The following is a 14,800-nucleotide window of genomic DNA, read 5'->3' as shown; positions in this document are numbered from 1 at the left end:
ATTTAAAGTGACTTGGTTGTGTCTGGGTGTAGGGATGGTCAAGCACAAGATTTGAGCACAAGCCCAAGAAAACATGGCATGGAGACAATGCACTGAAGGAGGAAGCTCAGGGGGCCAGTGCATGAACCAAATAAGGCTATGGAGTTAGTTAAGACTGAGGAAACAAAGCCACCTTCTGGGATCTATGCGACTCACAAACCAACCCCTCCTGACCATAGGACATATATGAGCGTCGGGTCTAATCTTAGCTTTTGCGAGGGTGGGTGCACTGTCTATAACTCTGTAGCAGGAAGATGGACAGCAGGAGGCTGGAGGGGGTATTTAGTAGAAAATTTACAGGAAGCAGATCAAATAGCCTTATTTTTATTGTTTGTATTGCTGTATCCTCTCGGATCCCCAGTCTTGACTTATGGCCCCACTGTGCTAGGGGTTGTACAAAAACAGAACAGGAAGATGGTCCTAGCCTCAAATGCCTTACAATTTTTGTAAGCAGGCTTTAGCAATAGTGTTTGCGATCATCAAACAAAGTCATGCAGTGTAAGAAAGTTATTTTTCCTGGAAATCTTTATGGTCCTCACTTAAGTGCAGCTTTCTTCTTTAAACAGAGCTTTTAGCCTTGTTTGTGAGGAAGAGGACCAAGGAAGAGAATGGGGCCCAATTTTTCAGAATACAACAGAGTTTGGATGAAGGCCCACAGAAACCTGTCTGGATGCTCTTGGGTTTGCGGCCCAAAAATTATTTGCAAATCCATCTGCTCCTGTGAACTTTCCTAGTTTTCCAATTGCCTTCCCAGCAAAGGGAAATTCTGTGACGTGCAAGTGTGTTTAATACCAGGTGAGTTGTAATTTGGGGCTGAAAATTCATCATGGCCTATTGAAGAACAGAATTTGGGATTTTAACTCCCTATCTCCGCTGCAACAGCTACAAGGAGGCACATGCTACCAAAGAGTCAGAGAGCGTGGGTAATATTGGCTGCAGTAATTCAGTACCAGGAAAATGGTTCTATTCAGGTCATTAAAGATGAAAGACGACAAGTAATTTATTAGGCAGAGAAACATAAACACCTTTTCCACAATGGTTACATACTTTGGTTCTTAATAAAGGGCACAGTGTGGAAGAAAAGGCTTCTGGCAGGAGTCCAAGTTACCCAAATCACAACTCACCTGGTATTAAACACACTTGCACCTCACAGAATTACACTTTGCTGGGAAGGCAATTGGAAAACTAGGAAAGTTCACAGGAGCAGATGGATTTGCAAATAATTGTTGGGCCACAAACCCAAGAGCATCCAGACAGGTTCTCACAGGTTGGCGTGGGCCTTCATCCAAACTCTGTCGTATTCTGAAAAATTGGGCCCCATTCTCTCACTCACCTGATATCCTTAACAGAGAGGAGAGTGTGGATTCTGTAGAAACTGTTGTTTTACAAGGGTTCCTAGGATTTTCCTCCACTGTGGCAGCCTTAATGATTAATTTCTTCTTCACTCCTCAGCCTGCGTCTTTCTACTCCCTCCCTGCCTGGAATTATAAAACTGCAAATGTAAGTGAAACATATTTGGACTTCCTCCTTGATGTCAGCTCCTCCATGCTGATGATTCAAGTCTGTATCTTACTCAGTCTTTCTACTCACTGCAGTGTCTAAGTACCATCTGGTGACACACCCCATCGTCTTTTTACCTTAGAAAGATCAGAACTAACAGGTCAAGTCTTCCTTGGTTTTGCAGCAGGTCTCAGAAACAAATTGGATGATCTCTCTGCCTTTCATACACGAGGTGAAATAATTGAATCTGTAATAAAGCCGTCCCTTTTCTCAAACATTTGTGAGGTGTTGGAGTGGAATAATATTTTAAAACAAAGCAAGCCAAAAAACCAAACTGTATAAAAACACTTCCCAGCTGGACTTTCATGCATTTGCCTCTGATGGTGGTAGTAATAGTACAAAGATATTATAAATCAAAACCAACTGTGCTTTCAGTGGTTATGATCACCAGAGAGGTGTGAAAGGGGTGAAAATGTTTTCATGAAATTCTGTATACCTTTATTATTCACATTACTCACAGCATCTTGTGGCTGCCATCCAAGGTGAGGGCTCTATGGGCATAGACACGGTATATACAGCTATTAATTTCTGACTTTTCTGAAATCTACTGATCAATAGAAGTGCTTCACAATCTCCTCCCCAAATCCTCATGTTATCCACATTTTACAAATAAAGAGTGACTCACCCAAGGTCATACGCGATGTTTGTGACCAAGGAGCAAGTTGAACCTGGATTTTGGCTACTGCCTTAACCTTTGTACCCATGCTTCCTGTCTCTGACAATCCATGTCCCAATAGAACGCTTGCTGGCCCTCTTGGGTGGATGGAGAGCTAAATCTGGGAGAGATTAAATGACTTGCCAAAAGATGAGCAAGTCTGTGACAGAGTAGGAATGGAATCTCTGTGTCCTGACCTCTCAGCTAATTCTTAAGGACAAAAATCAGAGAATCCTAAGGTTGGAAGGGACCTACAAAGGTCATGAAGTCCAACCCCTGCTCAAAGCAGGACCAATCGCAACGAAATTGGCCCAGTCAGGGCTTTGTCAAGCCGGGACTTAAAAACCTCTAGGGATGGAGATTCTACCACCTCTCTAGGTAATGCATTCCAGTGCTTCACCACCCTCCTGGTAAAATAGTTTTTCCTAATACCCATCCTAGACCTCCCACACTGCAACTTGAGGCCATTGCTCCTTGTTCTGCCATCTGTCACCAATGAAAACAACTTCACTGCATTGTCTTTTAACCTGACTTCAGGTAGTTGAAAGCTGCTACCAAAACCCCTCTCAATCTTCTCTTCTGTAGATTAAATAATCCCAAATCCCTCAGCCTCACCTCATAAATCATGTGTTCCAGCCCCCTAACTATTTTTTTGCCCTCCACTGTAATCTCTCCAGTGGTTCCACATCCTTTTCGTAATGGCAGGGCACAGAACTGTACACAGTATTCCAGATGGGGCCTCACCAGTATCAAATCAAGGGGAATAACCCCTTCCCTAGGTCTACTGGGAATGCTCCTGCTCCAGCACCCCAATATGCCATTAGCCTTCTTGGCTGCAAGGGCTTGTTGTTGACACATGCCCAGCTTCTCATCCACTGTAATGCCCAGGGCCTTTACTGCAGAACTGCTGCTTTGCCAGTCGGACCCCAACCTGCAGCAGTGTTTGGGGCTCTGAGTTCAAAGCACTGGTGTTGTATCGTGCGGAGTGGCCATCTGCCAGCCCCTCCTTCCGATACTCAGCTCTTAATTTCACATCATGAGTGACACAGACACAGGGATTTTCCACTACATTTCCAGGAAATGTCCCTGTGGTCAAGGAGGCTTAGAAATGCATCCTGCTTTCACCGCAAACCACTATTCCTCTCCAACACCTTCAGAATTTTTAAAAACCTGCCATTTTTTAAGTGTTTGTTTCTTTACAGGTGACGGGGAGTCTCAATGCTTCGGTCTCGCAGATAATGAAAATTGCATATTCACCACACTAAGGAATCCAATTTGTTTGTAGCCAAACTAACTCATCCTTCCCACTAACTGAAAGCAAAGAAGGGGGCGTGAGTTGTCCTCCTGGCTGCACATCAGCAAACAAACAGCAGAGAGTTCATGAAGTGCCCATTCGTCACCCCGGGGGACTAAACAACACCACACACGGCTAGGGTCTCCAAGTGGGTGCACCATGGCCACAACATCTTTGAGTCTGGCTGCCTGGTGAGTCCCTATCTGCAAGATGAGCCAGGCTCAAATGGCAACAGAAAGAAAACACCCCTGATGTTTTTATGACGAAGTACAAAAGGTTTGTGGTGTAGCTGACAGAGGCCATATGTGACCTGCTTAGCGTTCAGCGGGGCTGCTGTGAGATGGAGAGTGAAAGGAGCGTGATGTTAAGGTAAAGTTATACCTCACCTTAATGAGCAAGAAAACTGGGGGAATGATCAGGTTACCAATGACCTGCACTTCAACTTCCTACTCCTCCAGATTTATGGAAGAGTGGCTGGGAAAAGCAGAGATGGTGAAGGGAAGAAGGTGACTTTCAGAAGTGGGGGTCTTCTGATGCAGAACTTGTGTCTCCTTTGCTCACAATGGCCTGCAAATCAATGTAGAGGAAGACGCAGCAGCAGGGTCTCCCCTGGGGTGGAGATGGAGTGTGAACAGGGCACATCCCTACCTGTGAAGCTGTGTTTTGCAGTGAAGACACTGCCTCCTTTTGGACCAGCCTAAAGAAAGTGTTTGGAACCTGATTGTGCCCTCAGTGACACAGTGTAAATCAGGAGCACTTAGCCAAGTTGGGGCATTTAGCCACTGGGACCAAGGGTGCTTGCAGGCTTTGAAGCAAGATGGGGGGTGTCCTGGCCCTGTGCCCCAGAAAGAAAGCAGCTAAAGGTGCCAGGGGTGGGGCCTAGGGCAGTCAGCCTTACCACCACCCAGACCACAGCACTGGCTCCTCCTCTTTCACAGCTGTGCACAGTGGTGGAAAGCAACCTATGTCACTCCAAAGGGCTCCAGAGCTCCATCGGCCACTGGTGGTGGCTGGAGCTCCAAGCCCCTTTGAAATGCCAAGCCCTGGGGCAACTGCTCATTTTCCCCACCCCCATCAGTAGGCGTGGGTTTAGCCCTACACCTGGAAAGGGTGGCCATTCTAGTTAGGCAATGCTCATTTCCTGCAAACATTAGAGTGCAGAGAAGTGGAGCATCAGCTATTCTGTCCACATGCCAGACTCCACAAGGAAGACAAAGTCCATGTTTCCATTGCACCGTAAGCCCAGAGGCCATGGGACTCATGTCTGTGGATTTGGGGGTTGAAAACACAGGCCTGCACTTTGCCCCTAGGCTGACTAAGAGAAGTTGCTTTCACTTCCTGGGAGCTGATTGGCTACTCTAAGGAACAGGGAGGATAAAGACGATCAGCCCAGGGGACCATGGAATAATGTTGGCAGCCTTTCAGGGCCTGAACCAGGGAGTGGGGTTAGGCAGGGGGCAGGGCAGGCAGGAGCTGCCTCCACGCTGAAAACAATGGAGTCTGGGGCCAAGTCCCACTGCAACCCAGGCTTCAACCCATGGGCACAGGCCTGCTTCAGCTAGAATTGTGTATAGACAGAAAGCAGGTTTGGGCTCAAGCCTGAATCTGAGCCCAGGGTTACTTTGCAATGCAGCCTTACCTACAGTCACCTTCTCACCATTATAGGCACTGGGTCGGCAAGTGATGATCTGAGATAGCTGCCTTTCTGTTAAACTGGGTTTGACTCATGGCTTTGCATTCCCATTCTCCCCTCGCCGTTGGTCTGTTTCAACCCCTTGTGCTGTTCTGTCTAGCACTTGGCCTTTCAGCTGTCTGGGACAGGGACATTGTACAGCACCTAGTGCCGTGGTGCCTTGATCCAGGCTTTCTCGTGTGCTGCTGTGACAATACCAATAACACAATTACTGAGTAATGACAATACTTCAATTATTATCTCCAATGTCTAGAAGGTTCACAATATGTTTCACAAATGATGGCTCTGATCCTGCTATTACTAGTCTGAACCATCCACTGTCAATTGCAGACTCTGATGTTTGTGATCCCAATAGAGCCATTCCCCTTTCCTTGTTTAAATCCCTCCTGAATACCTTCCTCTGTCTACCACAAACTGGCAGCTGATAGTGGCTGAGAAGAGGCCAAATCACCCAGTGCATAATTATATTTAAAAATACATGACAGTATTTATACTCCTTCCAGCTCCCTTTGGCTCTTAATTGTCTCTTTTCTGTGCTCTTTGCAAAGGACACTAAAGCCTACACTGCAGGAGAATGCCTAATCTCCTGCAGGTGCCCACCCAATTCAAATCTCAATCATTCAGCCTGCAGATAACGGCAGCCTCAGGTAATGCACATTTAATGGTTCAGTCGAAAAATCTCAAGCAGCGTTAGCAGCACAAATGAACTGAGTCTTGAGCATCCCTGTGACACAGGTAAAAGTTATCTGGGTTTTACAGATGAGAAGCTGGTGTCAGAGAATATACGGGCCAGACTCTGATTTTGTTTGCATGAGTGAAGCCCTGGAGTTAGTCACTGATGTGGAACAGAGTCCAGAACACCTCATATTTTAGACACAAGGACAGGACAGCCTTTGACACATGCAGTCCTGCTGATGAAAGGGAGACAGGCAGCAGTTGCCCCGGGGCCCGGTATTTCAAAAAAGCCTCAAGGTCCGGCCACAGCTGCTGCTACTTTGGCTACTGGGCTCCTTTGAAATGTTGTGGCAGTGCTGCTGTGCCTCTCTGTGAGGCTCGGAATCTCTGCAGCATTAAGGGCTAACTGCCCTTGGCTCCGCCCCTTCCACCCTGGGCCCTGCCCCTTCAAGGGGAGCAGAGCTAGGACCCCCTCCCACCTTGCCCCAGGGCCCACAGTGGTTGTCAGCACTGCTTGCCACACCCATCACAAAATGCAACCACATCTTGGGTGGAACAAGGTGCCTCTGTATGTTATCCAAGTGAAGCCACAAGTGGAAATTCTACAAGAAGAGTGAAAGTGATGACTTGGTTTGGAAAGACAACAGGGCTAATTCACCAGACTGCTGCCAGGCCATTACTCATCACTGGTGAAATTTCCACTGCATGTAAAAGTTTGCCGGTGGGGAAGGTGAACTGCACTGCCCCACTGCACATGTATGCCAGTGCGATCCCACTGTTACAAAGGTTAACACAAATGAGGGTATCAAATGTTCCCCTTCTTATTTATTGTTTCTTCAAGTAGCAGCCGTTGCAACGCCTTGTAACTCTTTGGCCTGGAATATTATTGCACATAATTCACATAGACAGATGTCCAAGCAGAGAGAGGAGAGATCTATGGTCTGTCCATGTCCCATCATTGTATATCATACATTTCTCACCTCGCTCCCGCCCTCAGGCTGCGGAGAAGTGGCTTGGTGAAGCTGGCAGGGTTCTTTGATTAATTACACAAAGATAAACTGCTAATTTTCTTCCTGGATAGAACTAATTATGAGAGTGTGTTTGTTTTTATAACCCATGGATTTACTGCCTCTGAAACAAACCTGTCTAATTGAAAAGATTGTGTTTAAAAAATACCCAGGTTTTGCCTAATGTTTCTTGATCTTTCAGAATAAAAGGAGACACAGTCACAGGAGACAGGGCTATCTAACACCTCAGTGTTTTCTTCCCTGGTTTTCCCAGCAACTTCCTGCAAAATATGATCCTTGTCCTCCTCAAAGTAATTTCCCCTGTTTTTTACATTACTATATATATCACAGTTGCTTGTAGAGACACCAGTCATACTGGATGCTGTACATGCACATAGCAAAGGATAGCCCTCATCCCAAATGTCTTACCATCTAGATGTACGGGAGTGAGAAAGGGTGGAGAGTAAACACAGGCATCAGGTGGTTAAATGATTTGACTAAGGTCATGTAGATGGCCAGTGGCAGAACTCGGAATAGCATCCAGGTCTTCTGATTCCCAGCCCAATCACATGCCCACTAGACAACATCACCTCTCTAATCTTGAGCCAAACTCCCCAGAAATTGGAGAAGTGGTGCTCCATTTCTGCTCCATCACTGTCAAAGCTCTTCACAGATCTGCCGACATCTTGTCTCCCATCAGGTATGGCTCCCCTTACTAATGCCATGTACTGTTTCCCCCTCGGCTTGTCTTGCTGCTCTTCTGGCCCACTGAGACCATCTGCTTTGATTAATCATGTCCCTTTGCTCTTCTGAGCCCTCCCTTGCAGCTCACTGAATCCAAGCCCTGATGGAAGGAGTCTGAGCCTCCTCTCTTTAAGAGCAGGAGTAATGTGGCTGAACCCAAGAAGAGATCAGGTTGGTCCATAAGTCACAGGAGCAGTAAAGGAACCGCTCTACTGGCTCTCTGCAGGCTAATGGTCAGGCCTCTGTCAGCCTCTAGCTCTCATGGAGCACTCAAGAACAAGGCCTATTCAGACTTTGAACAGGGAGAATGAAGTCACTTGAGGGATGCCAGAAGAACACCAGACCAAGAGGCCATCAGAGTGGTCCTTAAGCTGTGGAGTTTTCTGTTTCTACATTTACTCCTCTGAACATCTTTGGCTTGTCACCAGCACAACGCCTTGAGGGAAAGATGTTAATGACGGATGTGGTTTCTGCTGAGTCACTCCTTCACCACCTTAAATCTTCATCAAGAAGTAGGATGGAGCTGATCCACAAGTATTTAATGATGGAGCCTGGAAATCTGTCATTTAGACCTGTCAAGTTCTGCAAGTGACAGACAGAAGACAGATGGACTGAATTCTCCTTTTTGATTATTCCCTTAGCTTGATTTTTATGTGCTGTCTTGGTCATCATTGACGATCCCTTGAAGTGGAGGATGATCTCCTTCACAGGTTTGATTTTGGTATGGGTCCTTTGCTGATCGAGTTGTCTGATCCTTGAGCTGCAGGCTCATTGGAAAATGCTGCAGGTGGAATTGGAATTCAGGGCTGGGCCATCGTTGCTGGGCAACAGTTGCCTGTCCTTTCTTACGTGGTGTTTCTCTGTAATGAGGGCAAGACAATTTTCCTCATAAGTGGACATTCCTTCTTTGACAAGCCTCAGCAAGTTATCCCTACCCTAGGCTGCTGTTGCACAGTGTGTGATGTCAGTGCCACAGCTCTTGATGTTCTTGTAGGCTTGCACACTAAGTGCCCACTCTACCTCCACTGGGGATGAATAGTGCAGGCCTCAACATTAAAGATATTGGCTTCCGTAAGGGCACTGACATTAGTGTCACAATCCCCTACTTTACGTTGAGGGTCTTCCAAAGAGAGTGCAGGGGCTGGCCTTACAACTTTTTTCAACTGTTTTTTATAAGTTGCCCAAGTTTCACAAGCACAGCGGAGAGTTGGGATTACCACACCTTTATAAACTGTCTCCATAGACCTTCTCACGGTGCAAATCCATTGACATGTATTTTAACCTTAGTGTCTACATTTAGTTGGTGCTGATCTGGACTCCTATGAGACTGGTAGAGCCAGATCAATGGGAAGATAAAGAGAGGCATTCAATTCCAACCCATGCATCATTACAAAAATTGTATTCTCAGTTCTTGCATCCTGAAAAAACAAAAAGGCAGTCCAATAGCACTTTAAAGACTAACAAAATAATTTATTAGGTGGCGAGCTATTGTGGGACAGTCTGTCCCACGATAGCTCACCACCTAATAAATTATTTTGTTAGTCTTTAAAGTGCTACTGGACTGTATTTTTGTTTTGATAGAATATAGACTAATACGGCTATCTCTCTGTAGCCTGACAAGTCGAACTGAAGGGAGGGTTGGGTTTCCGGAAGGACCTAGTTTAGTGGGACATCAAGGTGCTCAGGAATGCGAGGGAATGCCAGCCTGCCAAGTCTGCAGCTGTAACATCAACCAACTGACATAGTCTGTACAGATCTTTGTAACAGGCTAAGTTTGACAGGAAGGGGAAGCATCTTTTTATCTATGCACTGAGCAGGTTGGTTAGAAATCTGACCCTCACAGAACTCAGTAATACCATTTAGTCAAAGCCGCTTGTCAGGACAGAAGAGCACATTAAGGCTATAGATTGTCCATCTCCAAGACTCCGTCTCCAAGACCGGACATTTTTTCTGGAAGATATGCTTTAGTCAGAAACAAATCATTGGGCTCAAACCCCAAGGAAAGGGATGCAGTTTTATGTCTTGTGCAGGTCAAACTAGATGTTCCAACTGTTCCATCTGGCCTTTAAAAATTACAAATCTAGGAACGTGCTCCCATCCCCAGCTCTGAAAAAAAAATGGAAGCCCAATATCAGAGAGGTAGCTGTGTTAGTCTTTATCTTCCAGAACAACAAGACGTCCTGTGGCACCTTGTAGACCAACAGACATTGTGGAGCATAAGCTTTCATGGGCAAAGACCTGCTTCATCAGAGGCAATTGATAAAGTGGGTCTTTGCCCATGAAAGTTTATGCTCCAAAATGTCTGTTAGTCTATAAGGTGCTACAGGACTTCTTGTTGTTCTTGAGAAGCCCAAAGTGGCTAGATTCAGCCCAAACTCTGTCACAATAATCTATTGACTGCACCGTAGTGAGGCTCTTGCAATGGAGCTGAGAAAAGCAGACTGATGTTCTGCCTGCCCAAATATCCCAGTCGAAAGATGGGGACTTGTATTGTATAAACATCTGCAACATACAGCAAGTACAATCACTCCTGGAGGCTTTGCAGAGGCCCTGCTATGACATACAATAAGGAAAGCCACCAGCATTTCATAAATCCCCAGTACTGCTGTTAGCATAATACATCTGTGCCAGTTCATTCTCCTGGCCACTACCTAACCTGGCTTAAAATTAAAAGGGACTCTGCAAAGGTGCTTTGCTCTCCTGGCCATATGCTTTCCATTCTCACCACATCAGCTCCTTGGGCTGCCCCACCCAGCATTCTCATATCAGCCCCTAGAGCTGCCAGTGACATTTCCCACCCCGACTGCTCCCCCCAGGAGATATTTTCAAGTGCTTAATTAGTTGCTATGTCTCCTCTCACTTTTCCCCCTCTTTGTTCTGCCTGAGTTATGTGGTGCCAAGAGCCCTTCATATCCACCCCTCTCCTTTCCAATGCACGCCGAAGGAAAGAGAAAAGTATACACAGAGAGAGGGAAGTTACCGGATATTAAAAAGTGCTGACCCTTAACAACGGCTGATGCTGAGTGCGGATTCTTTTTCACAGGGGAGGGTTGGGTCACTTTCAAAAACTTGCTGGCTGTGTGGTGAGCAGGCAGAATTTGACAGCAATAACAAGTTCTCCGGTTTCCCCCCCGATTACCTGGAGGATTAGAGGAAAAGCCACAACATTGGACACCTTTCATCAGGCCCTGCTAGGCATTGGCAAGCGGTTCTCAAGCCAAGCCTGTAAGGGCACTTGACTGGAGTAATAAAATTGTTGTCCCCTCTCCCACACTGAGGGATACTTCCTTTGTCCAGTTGCAGGATCAGGCCCACAAAGAGAACCAGCTTATATGAATGGGTCTGAGGGGGAAATAACATCTTTTGAGTGGCCCCATCCCCAAACATTGAATTTTTCCCCTCTTCAGCATGTATTGCCTTCATCTGCCTCTCCACTGTCTTCATCCATGCATTAAAATAATACTAAAAAATAATATCTCGGTCTTATATAGCACAGTTCATCCGTAGGTCACACAGCACTTGACAAAGGAGGCATTACACTAGGGTCTCACCATTCGTGAGGATTCTGTGTTGCGAGCCCTTGCAAATGTTGAATTTTGCGAATATGGCAGCCCCTGGCTGCTGGCGCTCCTGCCTGGGGCGCTGGCAAAGCAGCAGCTGCCAGCCACTCACGAATAATTGAATTCACGAACCTTAGGTTCGCAAGTATTGTGACCCTACTGTATTAGCTTCTTTGCATGCACAGGGAAACTGAAGCACACAGCAATGAAGTGACTTGCTCAAGATCACCCAGCCAGATTAATGGCAGAGCTGAGAATCACTCAGGTACCTGAAGTGCCAGCCTAGCACTCTAGCCACTAGGCATTGCTGCCTAAAATGGTAAATATAACAAGCACCGCATTTTTCACAAGAGTGGGGACTCTGGCTAAAGTGTCTCAGTCAGCCGGGGTCATCCAATCTGACCACCTAGGTTCCTACCTGGCGTGTGTAGAGGTGATGTGAACTGTAGTGTAAATGGCTGGTATCCTACTAAATATTTTCAGTCTTCTAGCAGTGCTCACTGTGTTCCCTGGTTTCGATGTCACAAGAATCCTTCAAAGCACCAGTGCCCATACATTGCATGTTGTATATATTTTGCAACTTTACTGTGCAGGAAAAAAAATGCCATTTTCCAGTTTTGTAGGAGTTTATGTTTAACAGAATACTATGTGTGTGTGTGTCCCTGCTACTGTTTGACTGTGTACTTCCAGCTCCAAATGAGGTGTGTGGCTTACTGGTCAGTTTGTAACTCTGGGGTTGTACTATACCATTCTTATAACAAATCCATATGCAAAAGAATTATAAAAGTTAGTGTGGAGGAAACCAATACCGCTTGTCATGATCATGAGGGTTAGCCAGCAGCCTGGGAGTAAAAGGGTTAACCTCCTCAGCCAGGTGGGGTTGGCCTATAGGAATGTAGGTAAGAATTAAATTTTGGCTCCTCCCTCTTCTGTTCTCTGTCTTTTTTCTTTTTCTTCTTTCCAGCCATGAGGAAGAGAGACACAGAATATCTCCCTCCAAAAACAGGCCCTCCAATCTTCTGTAAGTAGGGTAAAGTTTAGATAAATCCATTAGACTTTATTGTTTTATGGTTTGGAAAGTGGGACCTGATGTCTGTGCACTTTTTTAAAAATGTTCTTTTACTGTCCTTGTAACTAAGTTCTAGGCCCATGGTGAAAACTCCCCATGTGTTTTACTTTGTAACTCTTCCATCTAATCATAAGGCTTGCAACACAAATATTGTTCTAATAATAAAAGTTCTCTCTTTTTCTTTTTATTAACCTGGTATCGGTTAACGTTGGTGTCCTGGTTTTTACTTTTGGGGCTAAGATTCCCCAAATAGTCTCTCCCTGGTTTCCTTATTATTACTTGGGTGGTGGCAACAAATTTTATCCCCAAAAATCTAAGGTTTTTAGAATTTTTGGGGGGAAGTTTATACCAAAACCTGGTAAATAAGGTTTTGGAGGTATTTTTGCTGGCCCCCACTTCTGCATTTATCTTGCCAGAGTGGGGACAGAGCCATGACATGAAGGCAGATGTGATAGAGTTTAGGCTTTAGACCCTATGCTCGCAGGTTCTATCCCTGGGGCCAGCAACCTGGGTATGCCAGGGTTACACTGGCATGGATTTAACTGTTGCAAGCGGGACATACAAATCCATACTTAGGTTTCAGAAGCTGTTGACTTGCTCTTGTGAGTAGTGTTAGGATATGTCTCCATGCATTTGTTCACTGTGGCAAACTGGTGTTCAGGCTAGTTTCTTGAAGATTGGTATTGACATCACCCTTGCAACTGGTACTAATTGACCATCCTGTTGACAGTCACAGCAACAGAGTATTGTGGAGGCCATGGAGATTAACCCTCCTGCCCTCCCCCTCCATCACTCTTTGACACAGTGTACATCAAGTTTGTTCACTGACTGAACAGTGTGTGGGAAACCTGTACTCTCATAGCTTGTGCTGTACCAGCTGATGACCACTGAAATGGAATTCACTAAGCTACATGGTATAGCTCATATGCTCACAGTCATGTGACTGGGCTCGCCAATCAAAATTACGGAGATTCCAAGACTGCTTTGCATCCTTCCCACTATTACAGAGAAGGCAGAGGTGAACTCGGAAGCGGCTGGTTCTGGTTTGTGAGTTAAACAAGTGCATCCAGCTCTCCCAATGTGTCTGTGACATTGGATCTCACCTAGTTTCATGGTGCCATAAATCACACCGCTCATTAATGGCATTTGCTTCATGCTTAGATAAAAGCTTAAATCATGTGCTAATTGAACTCTAGAGGGAAAGACAGAAAAATGTGTTTCACTGCATAGTTGTGGCAGCGGTTAAAGGATAAACCACACTGTGGTTAGACGTTGCTGCTGAAGAGTTTATTGGATTCGAAATAGACATAGAAGAGCAAAATCACTTTGCAGGTTCTTGCAGATGTCAGGGAGCAATTTACCTGGAACTTGATCCTACAGGTGCCTGTGTTTCACTGACTCCTGCACATCAGCCAGCTTTGAGTACCTGGAAAGTGAACGAGAGAGATTCAGTGGCCCTTCTGACGAGCAGCCATTCACAGGGAAGATGCAAAAGGATTCTGACCCCCGAATTTTTATTTTGCTTCTCACATGAGTCAGTAAATGTGGCAGCTTCAGTGGTTATACTTGCAGAACCAGCTGCTGCAGAATCTGCCCAAGTGACAGATCTTTGCAAAACTTAGCCAGTTAGGGAGAGGTGTGAGTGTTTCTCTGCTCTAGGTCACAAATATTGGGCTCTCTGTCCTCAGAATCAAGATAGAGAATGTTTCAGGACTTTCCCCTTCTTGGACCACTTGCCTAATCTTTTCCCTTCTCCTGTTGCTTGAGCCGTCTGTCCTCCTGCCCTGTGACCTCTTCCTCCAGGCTGTGCTCTTGGGATTAGCTTCTGGATGTCAGAATCTTCTGACGAGGCAGCCTCAGCTCACAGTGAAATTTCATTCCATTATAACATCCCTCTAAGGCAATATGTTTTAGGCAGCTGCCAATAGAGACTAAGGGTTTATCTTCACTTAACTGGAAATCAACGCTGTGGACATCCATCTCCCAGGGGTCAGTTTATCGGCTGTGGTAGGGATGTGCTACATCGCCCACTCATCACTCTGCTGTCAACCCCAGCACTCCTCAGGGTTGCAAGAGGTAAGGGAAGTTGACAGGAGAGATTCTCCCATTAACCTCCAGCTATGGGGACACCACAGAAATTTGGCTTAAGGTAAGTCAAAGTCACTATTCACATAGCTGGTGATGTATATGTTCGGTCAACATTCTCCTTAAGGGTAGACCTGTCCTTAAGCTGGAGGGAGGGATAGCTCAGTGGTTTGAGCATTGGCCTGCTAAACCCGGCAGTGTGAGCTCAATTCTTGAGGAGGCCATTTAGGGACTGGGGCAAACAGATGTCAGGGATGATGTTGGGTCCTGCCAAGAGGGCAGGGGACTGGACTAGATGACCTCCCAAGGTCCCTTCCAGTTCTAAGAGATGCAGGTCTCCATTACATTTTTTTATAAATATCCTGTAGGCAAGACATTACAGACTTGTTAGTGAAAAGAAGCTGACTGATTAGAGGCCT

The sequence above is a fragment of the Carettochelys insculpta genome, chromosome 9 (genome assembly GCF_033958435.1).
Source record: "Carettochelys insculpta isolate YL-2023 chromosome 9, ASM3395843v1, whole genome shotgun sequence".
Classification (NCBI taxonomy): Eukaryota; Metazoa; Chordata; order Testudines; family Carettochelyidae; genus Carettochelys; species Carettochelys insculpta.
Note: the sequence above shows the minus strand (reverse complement) of the source record.